We start from the raw sequence: 21,591 nt of genomic DNA, 5'->3' as shown, positions 1-21,591 counted from the left end.
AATGTTTTCAGACCAGGCGTCTGACTCAGGGGTGGCTCACGAAGGGATTTGATAGGAAGATGTGACACCTCGTTTTAAATTCCTTCTCGGCATCTCTGAAGTTGACGGAGTGTCGGGAAGGGAGGCTGATGAAGTCCGCTGTCCCCTCCGAGCGGACTAATCAGACGTGAAGTCTTGGCGAGAGATAACCAGGGTATAGGAGAGTCAAAATGACATCACATCAATTCCGTTTCAGATCCTGTCCACACTGGTGCCTATCATTGCTCCAGGTGGCTAGCACCCCTCGACACACAAGAGGTATTTTCAAACCAGGATGTCTGCCCCCCTTGACCCTGGGGCTGTCACTCTGGGGTGTGCTGAGAGCATTGTCATTGTGTGTAAGCCACACATGTTAAGGGGAGATCCCTCCAAAGGTGAAGCTGCTTTGTATTGCTCTCCTCCCAGGATTTTTAACAGCAGGTTCTTACCATGAGCAACAAAGACAGGGTCAGAGCTGTCCCACAAACACAGGACAGTGGTGGCTCTCCTCAGAAGCAAGTGGCTGGCATGCAACCCTTACCCACTGGTTTGCAGAGATAATTGAGTTTGTATAGTTAAAGGACAGGTGAAAGAAACAAATGACAACCCAGGTTTGGGGGACTATTATGAATGCCCATCGGTTTAATGATGGCTCCATCTTTAGCTGACATGAGTTCTTTCCTCTTGGAATTAAAATAACCAAGCAACTTGAAATGGACGAGTAATGAATTTTTCATGTTCTGCGGCCTGCCTCGCCTCCTGGCTCGGGACATGGCTACCGCCACACTCTGAGCTCGCCTCAATCGCTAGTCAACATGACATGCAAGAGTCATCTGGGGGACACAGATAACTCAGGGCAGCCGGGCCACGTAAATGAGATGCATAGTGTCTGGATGGAGCTGAAGATAAAAGTTCTCTAAACTTCTTGTTTAATTTATAACAATGGATTTCCCTCCTGTGCTTAAGATTTCAAAATAGTAATCATATGCTGAAGAGGACATGTCCCCACTCCAGGTACTAATATCAATATGTAAGAGAAAACCATTAACTAGACGTACCTCTCAGCAGCTCCTATTATATGTCAACAAGCTAACTGAGGTGATAAAACAAACTGTTAGTGGAAATTTAATTACTAGCCATTGAGATTTGGGCAAGAGCTGGGAATTCTAGACTCATTACTCTGGCACCGGAGGCGGCTGGAAGCAGTCATCCGCCTGGAACGAACATTTTTAATAGGTGTTTTCCTTCTCTGGGAACCATCGGCTCACTAAAGGCCACTCGGAAACTTTTCAAAATGGGTCCTTCCACGATCGCAGGGGTAGCACGCAATGCAGGCTAGAAAGACAAGAAAAGCCATGAAACCACCCAACGAAAGCCTCTCCAGGTAGACACCTAGGGCTGGTTGTGGGGCCTTTGAGGTCATTTCAGGACATGATTTCTGTGTGTTTAATTGTGTCAGGCTCCTGGCTGACGGCCACTTCTCCAGCTGTCGTGATCTCTCATTTATACTACGATACAAAACAGAGCACTGCCCTCTGTAAAACTGGCAGAGCTTGCTCCCTTACTCCAGATCTCTGGTCTAGGCCAGTCTTGATGCCCAACCCTAGGTACCCTGAGAGCCCTCTCAGCAGGCACTGTAGGCTCCCTCTCTTCCCTCAAATGCCAGTCATTCCTCCTCAGCGTGTGTGCAGGCATAGCATCCAATGAATGACCGGGTATAGGATGGATGCCAGCAGCACTCAACTCTCATCTGGGAGCTGCCATCCTCCAAGGTCTAGATAAAAGTGGTATCAAACCATACCAGTTCTACCCAGCTCAAAGCGCTCTACGGAGTATCTGACGAGTATTACTGGGCTCACCATCCCCAGGCTGTGTCAGCCTCAGGGGATTGGTGACATTTTGTATCTGTTTTCAGCATTGGCATGAAATTCAGCCACCCTCTCAGTTTTTCAAAGAAAAGTTATTCCTATGCAGTAGTGTGTGTGTGTGTGTGTGTGTGTGTGTGCACGCACATGTGTGGTATGTAATGGATATGTGTGTTCGCTGTGTTGTGTGTAAGTCAAAGAACAAACTCAGATATTGAATCTTGTTTTTCGCCTCATTTGAGACAGGGTCTTTTCTTATGGTTGTTTGCCGTTATGGAAGCCAGGCGAGCATGAACACTTGGGCTCATCCAGCCCCTCCCTCCCATCTCACTGCAAATCCCTGAGATTACATTCATGTGCTACAATGCCAGCTTTTATGTGGGTCCTTGAGATTCAAACTTGGGCCCTCGAGCTCCTTCGGGAAGAGCTTGCTTTACCCGCTGAACCATGTCCCCAGCTCTCATGTGCAGTCATTTTAAATGGGTAGACAGTTATGAAATCTGAGGGCTGTGAAGTGAAATGTGTCCACCGAGGGGACGCCTGGGCCAGCCAGCCCTGCCCTGCTCCGTTCTTTCCTCCCTGGTTCAGAGTGTAGGGTGCTCTCAGCTCCTCTCCTCCAACTGTGCTGAAGCCCTGCACCGACTCTCTGGGGGAGAAAACACTGGCAGATCTTCCCTGTTTGGCCAAGAGAGAGGGTTTTCCAGGGCATGTCCAGCTCCAGTGTTAAACTGAGGTGGTGAAATGGGCGGTGAGTCACCTGAGGGAGACTTTTCTCCACTATAGAGGAGCTAGTGTCGCCTCCTTAGCAGGGGCTTGCTTCCCCCTCACACATCTAGAAGGTTCCTTCTGGATCATTGTTCTCAAGGCAGGCTGTCCCTGAGATGCTACTGCAGCCATTTTAGGCATCTCCATGGCCAGTTAACTGACTTGGAAGCTATAGGGTAGGACTTGGGCAACGGAGCTCATAAGCTTCCCACTTAGCGCAGGCGTCAGGCAGAGAGCTAGATGACCATTGCAGAAGAGCAAGGGTTACAAGAAATCCACCAGCAGCCGTTCAGCAGCCGGGCTGTCTTAGAACCTCCAACTGAACCTACATTTTAGTGAGATGAATAATGTCAAAGCTTGTATGCATGCGCCAGTGCGCTTGTGCGTGCGTGTGCGTACGCGTGCGTGCGTGAGTGTGTGTGTGCGTGCGTGTGTGCATGTGTGTGTGTGTGTGTGTGCGCGTGTGTGTGGTGTGTTTTCTTGTTTTGAAGCAGGACCTCACATAGCCCAGGCTGGCACCAAGTTCCCCACGCAGCCAAGGGTGAGGTTTTATATTTGATTCTCCTGCTTTTGTAATCCCTGCACTGGGCATACCAGCACAGCCCACCATACCTGGCTTGTGTGGTACTGGGAGTAAACACAATGTTCCGTGCGTACGAGGCAAGCGCTCTCCCAACTGGACTCTAGCCACATGCCTAGACTCTGCTGTCTATCGGAATCTGATGGCTGGGTTTTTCCAGCCTTGTTAAAATCCCAAACGTACTTTTGTTGTTCCTGTTCTCCTTAAAGGGGACAGAAGTGGGGAGCGGGGGTGGGGAGGGGTTGGGGAGAAGAGGATTTTAATTTTCTTGGCAGCTGGTTAGAGCTAACTGACATCTTAACAGCCCAAATACAAAGGATGCACAATCCCAAGGCCCTGCCACGGGGCACTCTGAGAAGGAGAGGTGGCTGCACCAAACTGATGCCCTAGAGGAGCTTGGTCAGCTCATAGAGCTCTCTGACCTGGTCGCCCAACTGCAAAGCCTCTGCCGCAGCTAAACAAATAGCTTAACCAAGCCCTTCCTGGCCAGAATGTCTGGTCTATCTGCTCTCTTTGGGAAAGCCCAGAGATCCTAGGATGTGGGAACCTGATTTCACCTTTAAAGCAGAGCTGGGTCTAACTTCATACCTGTCTCTGATGGAGGCTTCTGCCATAGTTGCGGGAACAGGAGTTTCTAATCAAATCGTGTGAGTCTGCATAGAGACTGCAAGCTGTTTACAGACTCAGTCCTTTCCTCCCCCGATGCGTTAGGTGTTCCGAGTGACCCACCCACATGGACACGAAGAATGTGGAGCAGAGGTCCAAGGGCAGAAAGCTTCATCGGATACATATCAATTCCATAGAGACTTACTATACTCTTCTTACATAGGCCTATACGGGTGAGAAATGGTTTGAGCCTCTAAGGGATGTGCAGTGTAACGGGTGTCCAGAAAGAGCTATTGAAGGACTCTGTACAGTGGAGAGTGCTATATATAAAACTGAGACCCAATGGCTGAAGACATGGATCAGAGGTTAGAGCACCAGCTAGTCTTTAGAAGACCAGAGCTAGGTTCCCAGCACCCCCACATCAGGACACAACTGTCTGCAACTCTGTTCCAGGGAATCCCACCCCTCTTCTGACTTCCCGGGGTACCTGGCACTCAGGTGGCCATATATGCAGTCATACATGCAGACTACATACATGCAGTCATACATGCAGACTACATACATGCAGTCATACATACAGACTACATACATGCAGTCAAACATGCAGACTACATACATGCAGCCATACATACAGACTACATGCATGCAGCCATACATGCAGACTACATACATGCAGTCATACATACAGACTACATACATGCAGTCAAACATGCAGACTACATACATGCAGTCAAACGTGCAGACTACATACATGCAGTCATACATGCAGACTACATACATGCAGTCAAACATGCAGACTACATACATGCAGTCATACATACAGACTACATACATGCAGTCAAACATGCAGACTACATACATGCAGTCATACATACAGACTACATACATGCAGTCAAACGTGCAGACTACATACATGCAGTCATACATGCAGACTACATACATGCAGTCATACATACAGACTACATACATGCAGTCAAACATGCAGACTACATACATGCAGTCAAACGTGCAGACTACATACATGCAGTCATACATGCAGACTACATACCCAGACACATTATATAAACTTTTGTTTAAGCCGAGTGCTCGTAATATAATCGAGATGAGTTTTATGAAGATGACATCCTGTGGCAGCTAGGCCATTTGAACTTAACCCAGGTGACTGGATTAAAGCAGCTGGCCCATGACTATTGTGGTAACACCACCCGTAACAGGAACTGAGCCTGGGGAGATGGCTGTGTAAGCAAGTAAGGAGCTTGGGGTGCAAGCCTGAAGCCCTGGGTCTAGATCCCCATATAAACCTCGATAGGAGCACAGGAGATCTGCCATCCAGTACTCCTACAGTGGGTGGACACATACACAGGAGAGTCATTGCCAGTTCACGGGCTGGCTAGCCTGGCACACACAGATGAGCATCAAAGAGGAAGGCGAAGGCCAGTGCCTGAGGTGGTCCTCTGACTTCCTTCCCCATGTGCGCCATGATGTGTGCACACCCCTGCACTTATAACATACAAGCTTCTTTTTTTTAAATGGGAAACATTGTTTACTGTTTCTAAAAGGTCTGCTACCGTTAAATTGTGGGGCCCACCTTTTCTTCTAATACTTGGGAGGCAGAGGCAGACAAATCCCTGGGAGTCTGGAGACCGGGTCTTGAAAATTAATTAATTAGCTAGTTAACTAGTTAATTATGCAACCGATGTGTTGCTCACATAGTCAGGTGGCCTGCCTTTCCCATATCACAGGTATTCGTGGGGCGTGCCATTGAAAGTTTCCACATCAATGACCGGCACAATTGTGTCCATTTCAGGTCACTTCTGGACCAAGGAATAAAGGAAACATAGAAGTCCAGAAAGCAAGCCCCAGAAGGGTACAGTGATGTCCCAGGCTGGCATTTCCAGGCCTCACAAGAGGGCATCCTTTCCCTCGCTTTTCTTTTTCAGTCCCCAGAGACGAGAATCATGAATTAGACGCTGCTCTACCTTCCCTTACTCCTCCTCCTGCCTGGTCTTGGCCTTCAAGCAGCCTTTGGCTCTTCTGTCTCAGCTCATCAGTCACCTGCTCAGGAAGCCTGTCTAGGTTCTCGCACCTTCTCCCTGCTCCTCTCTGTCCAAGCTTTCTGAGTTATGGCCTCCATGGGGCAACCTCCTGTCTGATGTCCTCATCTTATTTCCTTGTGTACTGTCCTCTACATAAGTAGAACTTCTAGAAAAACATGGCTGCACCGCATTCACGACTCTGCTTGCTATGCTTAAAATAGCAACAGGCACATGGTAGGTGCTCAAAATAGTGACAGGCACATAGTAGGTGCTCGAAATAGTGACAGGAACATAGTAGGTGCTTAAAATAGTGACAGGCACATAGTTAGTAGGTGCTTAAAATAGTGACAGGCACATAGTAGGTGCTCATCTAAAACCAAGCTAACTAATGAACAAAGCTACCCTCTCTGATACATGGAGGAAGGAAACGACAGTAAGAGAGTTTCGAAGAGGAAAGGAGTGTGAATTCTAGTGCTCACACCGAGGCTCCAGGCCTCAGTTTCTCCTCTGTGAACTCAGAGATCTACACTCACAAAAGGACCTGAGGAGAAAGATGCCGAGGGACAAGGGAGAAATGTGGCGAGGTACTTTGACAAGTGACAATGTGAGTTAAGTGGGGGATGTTATTATCTTCAGCCATCTGCTTGACTCTAATCTTCTCCCTCGGTGAGAGGACCTATTGATTGTAGCTTGCTGGAGGGAGCTCTCACTGTCTAATTACTGCCCAGCTCAGCCTGTCACCGTGTCCTCTACAGTCAGCACGCCCTGACACTGACCCCTGATGCCACAGGCCTCTGCATGCAGCCAACCCAGCCCTCTCCACTCAGCACAGAGGGGCAGATCTCCTGGGATCCGAGAGGGCGTTCTCCTTTTGGCAGTGAGCTAAGTCCCTGCTAGGTAGATTGACTGGGTAGGAAAAGCCAGAGCTCACGTGCTTGCTGAAGCAGACAAAGGCCCAGGAAATGCCACCAACTCCGGAGCCAGGGCCTGCAGCAAGCAGAGGTTTGTCCTGTGAAGATACAGTAATTGGGCATCCTGAACCCTGGCACCTAATAGAATATTTCAAACCTCTTCTGGCCTGGATATAAGGAATGAGAACAAACAATTTCTTGTACTGGGCAACAATCATAATTACTAGCTTAGGGGCACGATTGATTTATGTTCAAATGTTGAAATGGTAGAGAGGAACTACAGCCACTTTCCACAATCCTTGGACTACACAGATATGCACATCCCTCACAGAGCCAGCCCTGGCTATTACGTTTAAAGTAGTTCCAACGGTATCTAGGCTTTAGATGTGTGTGTGTGTGTGTGTGTGTGTGTGTGTGTGTGTGTGTGTATGTGTGCACATACACACATGCGCACTTGTATGAAAGACAGAGACAGAGAGTTCTAAGCATGTATACATGGAAAGTCAAGAGGCCACCTTGTGGGTGTTGATTCTCAGGCTACTCTTTGTTTGAACCCAGGTCTCTCTTTGGCCTGGAACTTGGCAGGCTAGGCTAGTGGGCCAGTGGCCTTCCAGGGATTCACTGGTCTCCACCTATCACCTCCCCATTGTTGGGTGACAAGCTTGGTCCCCAGTGTTCTGCTTTTATGTGGGCTCTGATAATCCCAACTCATGTTCTCAGCTTTCCAAGGCAATCACATTACCCATTGTCTTAGTCAGGGTTTCTTTTGCCATGAAGAGACACCATGCCCACAGCATCTCTATAAGGGACAGCATTTAACTGGGGCTGGCTTACAGTTTCAGAGGTTCAGTCCATTAAAATCATGGCAGGAAGCTCATGTCGGGGAGCATGGCAGCATGCAGGCCCACATGGTGCTGGAGAAGGAGCTGAGAGTTCTACATCTGGATCTGCAGGCAGCAGAAGGAGACTGTGTGCCAACACAGTGACACATATCCTTCAACTAGGCCACACCTCCTCCAACTAGGCCACATCTACAAGTGCCACACCCTATGCTCAAGCATTCAAACACAATGTCTACAGGGTCCATACCTATTCAAACCACCACACGTGGGGTCCTCTCTGACCCGAACACCAATTAGGGCTGGAGATTTGGCCATGGGAAGCAGGACACTTGTCCGGTACTAGTGAGTCCCTGGGGTTGATCCAAGTATTGGGGGGGGGGGGGAAACAGTTCTCCTAAAGAATTAAAATAAATAAATAAATAAATAAATAAATAAATAAATAAACTCTGTCAGCAAAGTAAATAAATAAATAAATAAATAAATAAATAAATAACTAGGATTTAAATTAAGAAAATGAGGATATGCTAGAGAATGGGTATCAGGTGAATATCTGTGGTTTTTGTCTTGACCCCTCAGGAAATAAACAAATCAGGTGAAACTCAGACTCAGCTGCTGCCACACAGAAGGGCCTGGTATGGTCCTGTTGGATGACTGAATGAATACTGACCAGGGCTAACACGTAGCCTGAAGGTAGCTTTGCGCATTCCTCTTTACCATCAGACGCAGACTCACAGAGCGCTCTAATATTGTTAGAGTGCTTTATGTTTTCACTTAAAAGATTCTTGCTATGTAATATTGTCACATGAAGTGGGTGATTTGATGACTGGGGAGTCCGGGTTTCATAGACATGGGTTGTCTGCCCAGGAGAGTAGACTTGTGGAAAGGTAGTGAGGGAGTTGATGACAGTTCTGGTTTTTGTTTTTGTTTTGTTTTGTTTTGTTTTGTTTTGTTTTGTTTTGTTTTGTTTTGTTTTTAGAGAGTGTCTTCCTTATGTTGCCAATAGGCTGGATTTAAAACAGACTAAAACTAATCTTCATGTCTCAAGTAGTTTTACAAGCATTATCAGACTCCCTCCCTCTCTCCCTCCCTCCCTCTGTCTCTCTCAGTCTCTCACTGTCTCTGTCTCTGTGAGGGGTTGGGTTGGGGCTTTGGGGCAATGAAGTGGGTGTCATTTTTTGTTTGAGACTGGATCTCATATAACCCTAATGGTTCTCATGATGCAACCCAGAACTAACTTTGTAGCACAGCCTCACTTTGAACTTCTGGCCCTTCTGCTTCACCCCTAAAGCACTGAAAAGAGTAGGTTCGGCCACGTACCCAGCATCAGGCCCAGCTCTGAGAGAGCACTGTTAAATGTACTGATGAGTTAGAAAGAAACTGAGGAATGTTCCAAATCAAACATCTAGGGGAAGGGAAATAACGGGAGAGTCGACATTGGCTCTGGCCTTGGGAGCATTTGCCAAACCAGATAAACTTGTCTTCCCCCAAGCGTATCATTTTTATAAGAGATATATATCTTACATAAAAGAGTTTAACTAGGGTTGCCCTCCTCCCAGAAGCCAAATAAAAATAAAAACCCCAGTGACAGGTGTGGGACAATCCCCTCAATTTTATGGCCAGGGATGACCTGGAGACCCCCAGAACAATACAGGCTGTTGATCTTGGCTCTCCACCAGCACATGATGGTCAGATCTCATTTCTGAAAATACTGCACACTTCAGTCATGGGACACAGAGAGACTGAGTTGGTGCTGACCAGGAAGCATCCTCCTTGATGACTGACTAGGTTTTTTAGTTCTAGAAAGTTTGATGTGAGCTCTTGGCTGGGTGGGGACCCAGGGGGGTGAAGACACCAACACTCTTATCCAGCTGTAAATCTTGCAAATGACAATGACCAGCATGGCAAGGTACATACAATAACCGTACGGGGTAAATTATTTGTTCCGGTTGGGTCTAAGGCTCTCTCCACAGGAGGACATATATGACCAAAGCTATAAATACCATGGAGAAGCTCTGGTTGTGGAACACATAGGGCCTAGGAACTCATCGACTACTACTGATCTACCAAATGGATACAGTACCACGCTGCTCTCCGAATCCATGTCTGCATCTCTGTGGCCATAGATTAGTGGTTGACACAGAAGCTCACCACCTGCCAAAGGGCAGAAGTCGGTGTCGCTGGTCTGTCCACCCTCAAAGACGACATGCAGATCTGCCCTTCCTCCCCAAAGCTCAGCGGCCATGGCAGAAAAGGGGACAGGAAAGTTATGATAGCCAAAGGTCAGAGACAGCCCGAGTGAAATAGCATTTCCTTTCTCTTGGGGTGGGGGCAGGGGGATGGTGTTCTGAGACAGGGTCTCTCTGTGTAGCCCTAGCTATCATGGAACTCACTCTGTAGACCAGGCTGGCCTTGAACTCAGAGATCCGCCTGCCTCTGCCTCCCCAAGTGCTGGGATTAAAGGCCTAATGGCCACTTCTTCCTGGTGTGAAGTAGCATTTTCTGCTCTCTGTTCTTACTGTGATGATTTCCCAGTATTAGATAAATAAGCCAGGGGGCTGGGATGTATATCCATGGTAGAGTGTTTGTATAGCGTGGGAAAGACCTGGCTTCAATCTCCAGCACTGGAGATTAAAGGGGGGGGGGGGAGAAAAGAAGGAGGGAGGGAGGGAGGGTAAGAGGGAGGGAGAAGCCACAGAGATCTAGATTCTTCATCTCTCTGAACCTCTCTCTGAGGTTTAACATTACAGTGGCCGTGTTCACTCTCATGTGTGTATGACCTGCTATTTTAGGACATGATACTTTATTTTATTTTATTTTATTTTATTTTATTTTACTTTATTTTATATTTTTAGGGATTGGATAGGAGTGTGTTTTGAGACAGGGTGTCACATAGGCCAGACTAAACTCCCCACACAATTAAGAATGGATAGCATCAACTCTTGACTCCATGCTTACATCTCCTAAATGTTGGAATCCCAGGCAGGTGACACCTTATGCCTGGCTCAGTCCACAGGGGAGTGCCTGTGTGTAGGATGCTTGGGGAAAGCCAAGAAGCTGAAGAACAACCTCAGGTGTTGTTCCTCAAGTACCTGCTGCTTTGTTGTTGTTGTTGTTGTTGTTGTTGTTGTTGTTGTTGTTGTTTTCAACAGTAGACTCTTACTGCCCTGAAATACTTCCCCAGAGCTGGAATTACAGGCAGGTGCCACATGACCGGATGTTGTTATTGTTTCTTTGTTTTTTGAGACTAGGTTTCTCTGTGTAGCTCTGGCTATCCTGTAACTAGTTCTGTAGACCAGGCTGGCCTTGAACTCACATATCAGCCTGCCTCTGCCTCCTGAGTGCTGGAATTAAGTTTGTGCCACTACCTACACCAGAGAGAAACTTCTATTTTTTTATACTTGGCCCCACAACAAATGAACATTCTCAGAGAGTAAAGTAAAATTCCAAGACTTCTATTCGAATAAAGGTCAACAATTTAAAGCTAAGCATCTGACTTAAGAAGGTAACAAGGGGCATGGGCAGGAGCTGGGGCTGGGGCTGGGGCTGGGGCTGGGGCTGGGGCTGGGGCTGGGGCTGGGGCTGGGGCTGGGGCTGGAGAGATGGCTCTGTGGTTAAGAGCACTGACTGCTCTTCCAGAGGACCTGAGTTCAATTCCCAACAACCACATGGTGGCTCACAACTACCTGTAGTGTGATCCCATGCCCTCTCCTGGTGTGCATGATAGAGCACAAGACAGAGCAAGAGAAGGCTTGGGTTACCATTCCCACCTGCCTCTGGATGGGAACCAGACTCCTGACATGATTTACCAAGTCAACAGGGACTCTCCATTCCTCCCAGACCACTGTCTGGGGACTTCAGTCTAGATGGTAATAGGCTATGCAGTGCTTAAAACAAAGTTCTTGTACTTCCTTGGACCTTCCATTCTTGACCTACCTGATGGTGTGAGCTGGGAACGTGCTTTGCTGGGAAGGGCTGGTGAGATAAGGGATGGAATGCTGATTGGCTACCCTTCTTTGAGGACCTAGCCGAAAGCCTGCACTGTGCACTAGCGTCCTACAAACATTGCTGTCACTGCCGCTAGCCCAGAGCCAGCCATCACGGATGAGTGAACTTAAAGAGACCTACTTGAGTGTGATCTGAGATCATTGTCATCTCCAGGTATCTAAGCTACCTAGTAATGTTTTTCTTGAGTGTTAATCTATTTCTTTTCCTCAGTTACTCTGTACCCTTAAGGGTTTTGATTGGAGGTATGATTCTTTTATTTTATTCATTTTTAATTAAATTTTCATTTTACTTTATATCCTGATGGCAACTTCCCCTCTCTCCTTGAGGTATGATTCTTCACTCTGGCTTCCGTTAGAATCACCTGGGAAAAACTGAAATACCCTGTTGAGTGGGTCTTGCTGAAGTTGATGGGGTCAGGATGTCCAGTGTGAGGTCTTGGCTGCAGCACGTCCCCAGGCTCCCCAAGAGACCTTGATGCACAGTGAGGCTCTTGAACTCTGAGCCTCTCCTGGGTCTGCAAGTCTGTGTTCCCCGGATCTGAAAGACTGCACCATGGCTTCAGGATGCAGCGCCCGGAGTGTAGCACAGTGACCTTGGTCAGAGTCCTGTGACGGTCATTACCCAAGACTGCTCCAGTCACTACAAAATGCCCTGTGGTATCTGAGGCAGGATGTGAGTCTACAAAAGCTTTCTGGTATTTTAAGGGGAAAACTAGACTAAAATTAGTAAGCCCATGTATCAGACACTGAGATGCATAATTCTAATCCCCAGGATGTATTATTTTCAGTAAGCTTAGATTTTTTTTCAAAACCTACTTTCATAAGGATTCTTAAACTCTTCAACCTCCTTTCTAGATCACCTGCCAGAGGTAGAGGAGAAGAAAGGTTAATAGGAAGCGGAGGGCGTAGACCTGTTTAGAAGTAGTTCTTTGGGGTGATTCCTATCTCCATTGTCAGGATATCAGCAGTCGCCGTGCCTTGATCCAAAAGAAACCTTGAGGCTCTGCTGAATCAGCAGCAGTTCACGGATGCTGCAAGAAGCAGCGGGAGGACCACAAGATGTGTTTCTCTCTAGAAAGTCAGGAAAAACAGAGGTCAGTGAAGATCAGTGAAGACCAGTGGAGACCAGTGAAGATCAGTGGAGACCAGTGAAGACCAGTGGAGACCAGTGAACACCAGTGAACATCAGTGAACACCAGTGAACACCAGAGAAGACCAGTGAAGACCAGTGAAGACCAGTGAAGACCAGTGAAGACCAGTGAAGACCAGTGGAGACCAGTGGAGACTAGTGAAGACCAATGGAGATCAGTGAAGACCAATGAACATCAGTGAACACCAGTGAACATCAGTGAATACCAGTGAACATCAGTGAACACCAGTGAACACCAGCGAAGACCAGTGAAGTGTTGCAAGGCGAACCAATGCAAGAGCGTCCTCTCAGCCTCTGTGGGCTTGTGTTTATATTCTTTCTAAACATCACATGTCCTCACAAGCATCACCTCCAGCAAAACATCACTGCCCTTTCATCAGGCAAAGTCCAGAAAAACGCCACGTGAGTGTTCTCAGCAAAACGTTCCCTCGCATGTCTGGTTCTGCAAACATCCTCTCATAAGGCAGCTTCCAGAAAAACATCACATGACACAACGGAGTCTCAAAAAAAAAAAAAAAAACACACACAGAAATTTCTGTTTTGTTTTGTTTCCATTTTTATTTTATTTTTAACTTTTTTCAAGATTTTTTTTATGTGCATTAGTGTTTTTGCCTGCGTGTATGTCTGTGTGAGGGTGGCAGACCCTCTGGAACTGGGGTTACAGACAGTTGTGAGGTGCCATGTGAGTGCTGGGAAATAAATCTGGGTCCTCTGGAAGAGCAGCCAGTGAACTCGACCTCTGAGCCATCTCTCCAGCCCTTATTTCTATTTTTAAAAAGAAATGACAAGCCTGGGAGTGTAGTTCAGTGGTAGGACTCTGGCGCAGCATGCACAAAGCCCTGGTTAAATGCTCAGCATTACAAAAAGAGAAAAGGAATAACTATCAGAGAAGGGTAAACAGCCTGGCAAAAGCGGCAGCTAGTGAGTTGTGGGGTAGAGGCTCAGTCTCAAGATGTGCATCCATCACAGCCGCTCAAGATGTGCATCCATCACAGCCGCTTGGCCCAATGACGGCCGGGTCTCCCAGAAGGAAAAGATAAAGTTACCCAAGGCAATCCCAGGGCTGGATCACAGGCTGTGAGGCTCCCCGGAGAAGACCTCCGTCTGTTGGGAACTGACTGATGGCTTGCTAAGCTGGGGGCCCCCTGTGCGGGGAGACAGTGCTCTTGACTAACACACGTCAGGCTGCCAGCCTCAGTTGGTATTTTACAGTCCACTAATTAGGCCATTTTAACTAATTTGTTTGCATTTTGTATGAGCAAGTTGGGCTTTTGGATTGACTAATGTAATTGCAGCTGGTTTCTGCCAAATACAAATTACTCAGTCTAGTGTGGGCTAGAGAGAAAAGCAAATATTTAATAGACATCAATACCCGTGTAGTTTTTTTAGTGGCACCATTCCCCCCATGAAAGTTGAAATAATTTCTTCGCCATCTGATTGAACTTTCATGTCAGAGAATTATTTTTTAATCATTTTTTAAAAAAATAATGAGGCAAAGGCTTTAGTGTCTCTGTTGGGGTTGATCTGATCCATTTACCCCTAAGCTTGGGGACCTCACAGGACTCTTCCGTTTTCCAGGCCAGCTCCTCACCATCTATTTCTGCTTCAGCTCTTACAGTGATCACCAGGCAATCTGCACCAAGATGGTCACTTCTAGCAAGAACCTGAGGGAAGGCCACCTGGTACGGCAGCTCTCAATGCGTATTCCTGGACCTGGAACTTCAGCCATGTCTGAGGATTTGTTAGAAAGATGGCACCTTTGGGTTTCCTGAATCAGGAACTGTGGGTTGTCACCAGCAGGGTTTGTTTTTCCTAACAAGCCTTGCAGAGGATTTCCATTCATGGTAAAACTGGAGAAGCCACTGATGTGCCGCAATCATCCCATTTTACAGATGTGCGGAATGAGGGCCGGAAGGAGTTTATCCTTCAGGTCAAAGCATTCATATGTGTGAGTTCAGCATGTTTGCTGCCTCCTGGTGAGCTCACCAATCAATGGTGACTGAGTGTATGTTGGGATGAATGGATGTCTTGGAATTCTACTTTACTCTCTGAGAATATTCTTCTGTTGTGGAGACAGGTATAAAAACCCCTGGACAGGGGTTTCTGTCCAGCAGTGGTGGTACATGCCTTTAATCCCAGCACTGGGGAGGCAGAGGCAGGCAAATCTCTGTGAGTTCAAACTCTGGCCAGTCTGGTTTACAGAGCTAGTTACAGAACAGCCAGGGCTACACAGAGAAACCCTGTCTCTAAAAAAACCTAGATAGATAGATGGATAGATAGATAGATAGATAGATAGATAGATAGATAGATAGATAGATAGATAGATAGATATAAGAGAAACACTGTCTCTAAAAACCTAGATAGATAGATAGATAGATAGATAGATAGATAGATAGATAGATAGATAGATACATACATACATACATACATACATGGATGGATATAGGGGTTTCTGACTTGTGAGTAAGAACAGAATTGGGACTCAACTACCCTCAGTGCTAATGCCTGGTCCTCCCTTTCATGTTCCTAGTCCAGTTGCTTGACCAAGTCCCAACCCCACAAAGTATTTTTTCAGTTGCTCTCGGGTCCTCACACTGTCTGAGGTCAAGCTCATATTTGACCAGCAACCTTAGGTCAGGGAGGAGATGGGAAGAAGGAGGCTAAACTCTGATTTATGAGTAAAAGAGAAATTTGAGGAAAAATTGCTAGAAAGGTGGGTGTGGTGGTTTGAATAGGCTTGGCATTTTAGGAGGTGTGGCCTTGTGGGAGGAAGTGTGTCACTGTGGGGGTGGACTTTGAGACCCTCCTAGCTGCCTGTGAGACAGTGTTCTCCTAGCGGCCTTCAGATCAAGGTGTAGAACTCTCAGCTCCTCCCGTGGCATGGACACTGCCATGTTCCTACCTTAATGATAATGGACTTAAACCTGTAAGTCAGCCCCAATGACTTGTTTTCCTTTAGAAGCGTTGCCTTGGTCACGGTGTCTGTTCACAGCAGTAAAACCCTAACTAAGACTGTGGGTCAGCATGTGGGTTTGGGTGGGAAGCTGGTTGCACTGCAAATCCATGGAACCCTGCTGCCTAGACCTGAACCCTGTCGCCTTGGGTTCCTCCCTACAGTCTTGCTCACCATGATGACAATGGAAAGAGCAAGTGGCACCCACAGTTTTCAAACAAACAAGAGGCCCTCTCCAGAGATGTTCTCAGGTGTCAAATTCTGCTGAATTCTTCTATGAACTAGGCAATCACAAGTACCAACAACTCCTGTGGCTCAGCCACTGGGGAGTTTATGTTCCTCCAACCCCAGGTTCATGGCTTCATGGCACAGCTGTCTAAGTGCCTTCCTACCTGTCTGCCTGCTACAGAACCCACAGCCAGCCTTCCAGTGTTAAGCACAGTCTCCTGGGCTGCCTTGGGCCCTGCCTCCTTAGTTATCACCATACTCCGAGACCTGCCCCATTAAACTCACGTGAGAGGGACCACTTGTGCCTTGCAGAGGGTTGAAGCTGAAGACTTCATACAGTAGTGTTGGCTCATAATTCATGATTTGCGGTAGATTAAACCACAAGTACCCACTGCGGGGGAGGGGCACCTCCGTTCCTGACCCCAAGTCTTCTTTTTTAAATAAATTTATTTTATCTGCTCTGTCTGCATGTATGTGTGTGCACTGTATGTGTGCCTGGTACTCCTGGAGGTCAGGGGATCCCATGGGATTAACGCTGTCAGGTGGATGCTGAGAATTGAACCTGGGTCCTTTGGGAGGGAAGTCAGTACTTCTAACTGCTGAGCCACCTCTCCAGCCCATCTCAGACCTTCTTAGGGCAACTGCTCCTTTTGCTAAGTACGCCCTGGTGGGTTTCTTGTATTTTTAATCTCATTTTAAAAATTCTCTTCTGAGGTGTAGGAATTTGTATGTGCTATACCAGTACCCCGAGCTACATCCCCATCCTCAGATTTTAATGATAGTCTCACCACAGAGCTCAGGCTGGCCTTAAACTCACGATGCCATCCTGTGTCTGCCTCCTCGCCCACGGAGAGTCTGGCTTCTAATGATGCCGTTGGCCTGGTTTTTCTTCCTTGCAAACTACGAGCTTGGTACCACAGAGGATGTCTAATGATTTCCGTAAAACAATTAAACCTAGAATTTTCTGAATGCTAACCCTTTGCCAACCCCTGCTGGATGCTACTGATTGCCTGCGTGCATGTTCGGTACCGCCCAGACCCACCCACACTTGCGGATTTTTACACAAACAAGTTAGGCCTGTGTACATCAGTGCTTTTAAGATGCTTCCCAGGGCTTCTCCATGGAGATCTGCGCAAGCTTCCAGCCAGCCCAGCAGACAGTTCTTACCTCCTGTGTTCTGGAGTTAGAGTTCTAATGCAAAGGCCCATGTTACTAATAAATGATTGCCGCTCTCTCCAATGAGGAGCAAGGCAGAGTCCTAGGAGCAGACAATGGCAGCGGTGTCCCTGTTCCTGCGGACTTACAGGATAGCCCAGGGAAGTGGAAGCATGTTAGTAGGCTGTGCTTCAAAGGGCGAAAAGATCTGTGCAGACAGTGTGACATCAGAGCAACAGGGAGTGACTCCAGGCGCCGAGTTAGACAGGCTTCTGGCCGGAAGTTCAGAGGAAGATGCCCTTGATGAGCCAGCTATGGAGATGAGAGGTGAGGAACGAGCATCCAAGACAGACCGACCTGCTCAGAGGCCGTAAGGCAGGATGGATTCTGTGTGTTCAGAGATAGACCAAAGGCTGGACAGGCCTGCTCACCTGTCCTTGAGATCAAAACCTTACTGCAGGGGTTGGGGTGCTGCGGACTGTGATCCCACAGTGATCCCACTGTGATGTGGATAGCATCCTAAGTTCTTTGGGTTTGTTTATGGTCAGGGGAAGCTGGTGGGTGAGATTCTGTTTCGTAGAGGGTACTGTCAGGTCCAAAACGGCTATCTGTTGTGGTAGTTGGTTAGGTTGTTTTAATGAAAGCACATTGGATGTGGATAGGGATGAGCAGTGCTAGCCCCAGGAATGAGCCCGCCTACTCTCAGGATGAGCCAATCAGCACAGGTGGAGCAGTGCAGCACTTCCTCTTCCTCTGACTCAACCCTCTGTGCACAAGTGCTTGTACCTGTAACTGCGCTAGCTCTGCCTTGCTGCCTGTTAGGAAGGATAAGCTTTCTCTCCCTCTTCTCAAAGCCCATTCCAGAAAACTCGATGGTAAAGCATTCTCGCTTTCATCTTCACGGCCCCGGGTTTTATCCCCTGACTTGAAAGAATACGCAATAAAAGTCACCCCATTTGGCCTCTGAAACACACTGCCGGTTTCCTTCCCGCGGTGTTTGCTCTTGTAGTGCCTGCCCTGGTTCCACCCGCTAGCTCTCCCTCACAGTCACAACACACACATCCTCTCGAATCTAAAACAGGATTAAACTCACTCAGGACAGGGCTGCATAGTAAATATTTTAGACCTTACTCAGCCTGCCCTGGTAGCCAGAAAGCAGCCACAAGCCTCTGGAAATGGATGTCATGGCTGTACCCCAGAAAGAAGAGTTCATAGCTCCGGATGGCATTCAGAGTTGACCATGAACGAGAGATTGCATAGCCTCTTAGTCGGCTAAGCGAGATGTGTTAACAGCAACACGGTTGTAGTGGAACCTGAGATATGGCATGCACACGCACAACCGTAGAGAGGCTGAAGACAGAGCACAGAGAGCATAAAACCAAAGGGCACAGCAGAGCCTGAGTTTTGAGAACAGAGCCTCAGGAGTGAGTCAAGCTTAAAAGTATGTGAGATGCTAGTTGACTGACAACAGATTGGGAGCCAGAGATCCGTGGGAGAAGTTGGGGGTGGGGGTGGGGGGGACAAAGGAAGAAAAAACTTTTCTGGAGGAGAGAAGACAGGAAGATAACCAGAAAGGGCTTGACATCTGGGGGAACAGATTCAGGCTACACTGCTTGTCACCCCCATATGCTTGAGCTCTGGGTCATTTGTCACCCCATTATGCCTGAGCTCTGGTTGCCTTCTTGTGCCCATTGTTCCCCAGCAGCTCTCTGCATCCTTCCTCAGTCTTCCTCTGAAGATGTGCAGCGCACAGCTGGATGCTAGTCCCAGGACTGGGGGCAGAAGCATACAACAAAGAAATCCTTTATTTGTGCTCAAGGCTCTGTGGCCTATTTCCCTCTCATGGTCTGGCTACTGTTGTCCCTGCCCTGTAAACAGAATGGCAAGCTTACTGTACAACTACAGCAGAGCCAGGGCCCTGACCACAAGGAGCTTGCTTGTGGCTGCAGAGCACTGGACAAGCACCGTGTGGAGAGAGACATGATGCTGCTGGCTGTAGAGTAAAGGGATTCCTGGCAGAGTGGATGCCCAGGGAGCCCGACAAAGGGGAAAGGTGCCTAAGAGGTGGGTGAATGCCAGAGGGAAAGGTTTGGAAAGCTTTTGCCGTGAGACCAGCACATCAGAAGCTAGGGAGGCACTAGGGAGGCAGAGGCAGGTGGATTTCTGTGAGCTTGAGGCCAGCCTCACCGACAGAGCGAGTTCTAGGTCAGCCAGAGCTGCACACAGAGAAATCCTATGTCAACAACAACAACAAACCAAAACAACACAACAAAAAAAAAAAAAAAAGGAAGGAAGGAGAGAAAAAAGGGAAAGAGAAGAGAAGAAAAGAGGCTTGGGTGGGTTTAGTCCTGGAGAGATGTCTGGATGCAACAGTCCACGTCCTAGCACTGTGTGAACTACAGCTTCACAGAGGAGAGAGCACATCCCCACAGAGTCACCTCAGCACACTTCTTCCTTGCATGTGCTTTGAAACAATCAAATCAACAGAAGACCTTCTAGACTCTATGCAAAAGTCTGAAAAAGCGACCTTACATTGATTCTTAAGCGTGCAGTGTAATTACAGATGAAGGAGACTTGTCAGGCAGGAGAACTGAATGCTGGGTACCCTTACATTTTCTGTTTTCTGAAAATGCTTCGCACACTTCTGCTCCCAGCCGTTCCTCAAGCACACACACACCACACACATTTCACACTCTCACACAAACACAACAGACTCATGCCCACACCCAGGAGACATCCTCTCAGAGATTTCATCTGGGGTCCTACCCTTGACACTGCTTAACCATCTTGTTCGTCAACAGAGGGACAGAAGATCCTCCATCCATGGCGATGGTACTTGCTTGCTTAAGTTAGCTTTGCAGAAATCATGGGGACAGGGGGCGAGCAAACCAGTAATGAAACTTTTATTTGCCAGGCCCTACCTTTTTGTTTGTTTGGCCCCCAACAGTTGTTGTTATGACTAGTTTGCTTGGTTTTTGAAATAGGGGTTTCTCTCTGTGTTAAAGAAAAAGAGATTAAAAGGGTTAGAGTAGGGCGCTGCCACGCCTGGAACTTACCTTCTGACAGCGTATCTCAAACACCTTATAGGTCGTGAAATATACAACCGATGCCTTTAAAAGTTACTCCTGGATGCCAGGTGTAATGATATTACCCAACTCCCCATCCTTTAACAGCTTGATCGAAGGGGATCAGGCCAGTGACCTGAGAGGGAAACAGGGCAAGAGTGGCCAGGCCGGAAGTGATGGAGACCTCAGGCAGCGGGTGAGCACTATCAGAAACAGACCTCTCAGGAGGCAGTTTCATTGAGCATGTCATTTAACTGGGGGAACAAAGACTCTTTAGACCTTTGGGGAGTAGGTAGAGGCTTTCACGAGGCTGGGACTGAGGTCCTGGGAATACTTTATTTTCATGAAGGGGAATTCCAGATGCTTGTTAGACATCATCACCCGGCCACCAGAATGTACGGGACCACATGCCTTTAATAGCAGCACTCAGAAAACTGAGGCAGGTGAATCTCTGTGAACTCTAGGCCAGCCTGATCTACATAGTGAGTTTCAGGCCAGCCAGGCTACATGGTAGATCCTGCTTGCACTGCTCCTCCCAAAAAAGAAAGAAAGAAAATCATCCCTGAGTACAAGCCTTGCTTAGCATGTATGAAATCTGGGGTTCAATCCCTAACACTTCAAATTTTAAAAGTCTAAACTTTGTCTTGTAAATGGGTTCCAAACTAATATAGGACCACACCCTTTCAGCAATCTGATTTGATTGTCTACCTGGTCAAAACTATATGGACAACTGAATGCTTTCGTCTGTGATGTCCTGGTCTTCTAAGAGCTCTGGGTGCTGACATTTCTGGCACTCGACTCATCCTCAGGGGACTAACCGCAGCTTTCTGCACTTGTGAGACAGATTTATTCTGCCCTACCATGCCTGACCACTGAGGATATACCTGAGGTTGTTCCTTTGATTTAACTAGTAGGTGAGCCTGGGTAAATAAGTTTAGTCTCGTTCTGGAGAACTGCATTTCAGAAAGAACTGGGAAACAGTTACAACACGCAGAATCAAGGCTTTTCTTTTCTTTTCTTTTCTTTTCCCAGCTACAGCACAAAAGTGATCCAGGAAAACAATTAAAGTGCTCTTTTTGCCGTCTTGGCGCCTGTGGAGGTCTGCTGAGAACAGGACTTCTTAAAGCAAGTCTGCCCGGAAGGAAGGCTGTGGTGTGAGGCCATTTTTTTGCTGGCTACAAGCGAGGTCTCTGGAACCAAAGAGAGCACACGGCTCCTTTTTAAAATTGAAGGTGTTTATGCCCGAGATGAAGCTGAGTTCTACTTAGGCAAGAGACGTGCTTATGTGTACAAAGCAAAACACAACACAGCGACTCCTGGAGGCAAACCAAGTAAAACCAGAGTGATCTGGGGGAAAAAAACTGGGGGTCATGGAAACAGTGGTGTGGTTCAAGCCAAATTCCTAAGCAACCT

The sequence above is a fragment of the Mus caroli genome, unplaced genomic scaffold, assembly GCF_978045245.1.
Source record: "Mus caroli unplaced genomic scaffold, Mus_caroli_1 scaffold_18, whole genome shotgun sequence".
NCBI classification, from domain to species: Eukaryota; Metazoa; Chordata; class Mammalia; order Rodentia; family Muridae; genus Mus; species Mus caroli.
The sequence above is the reverse complement of the archived record's forward strand: the minus strand, read 5'-3'. Positions refer to the sequence as shown.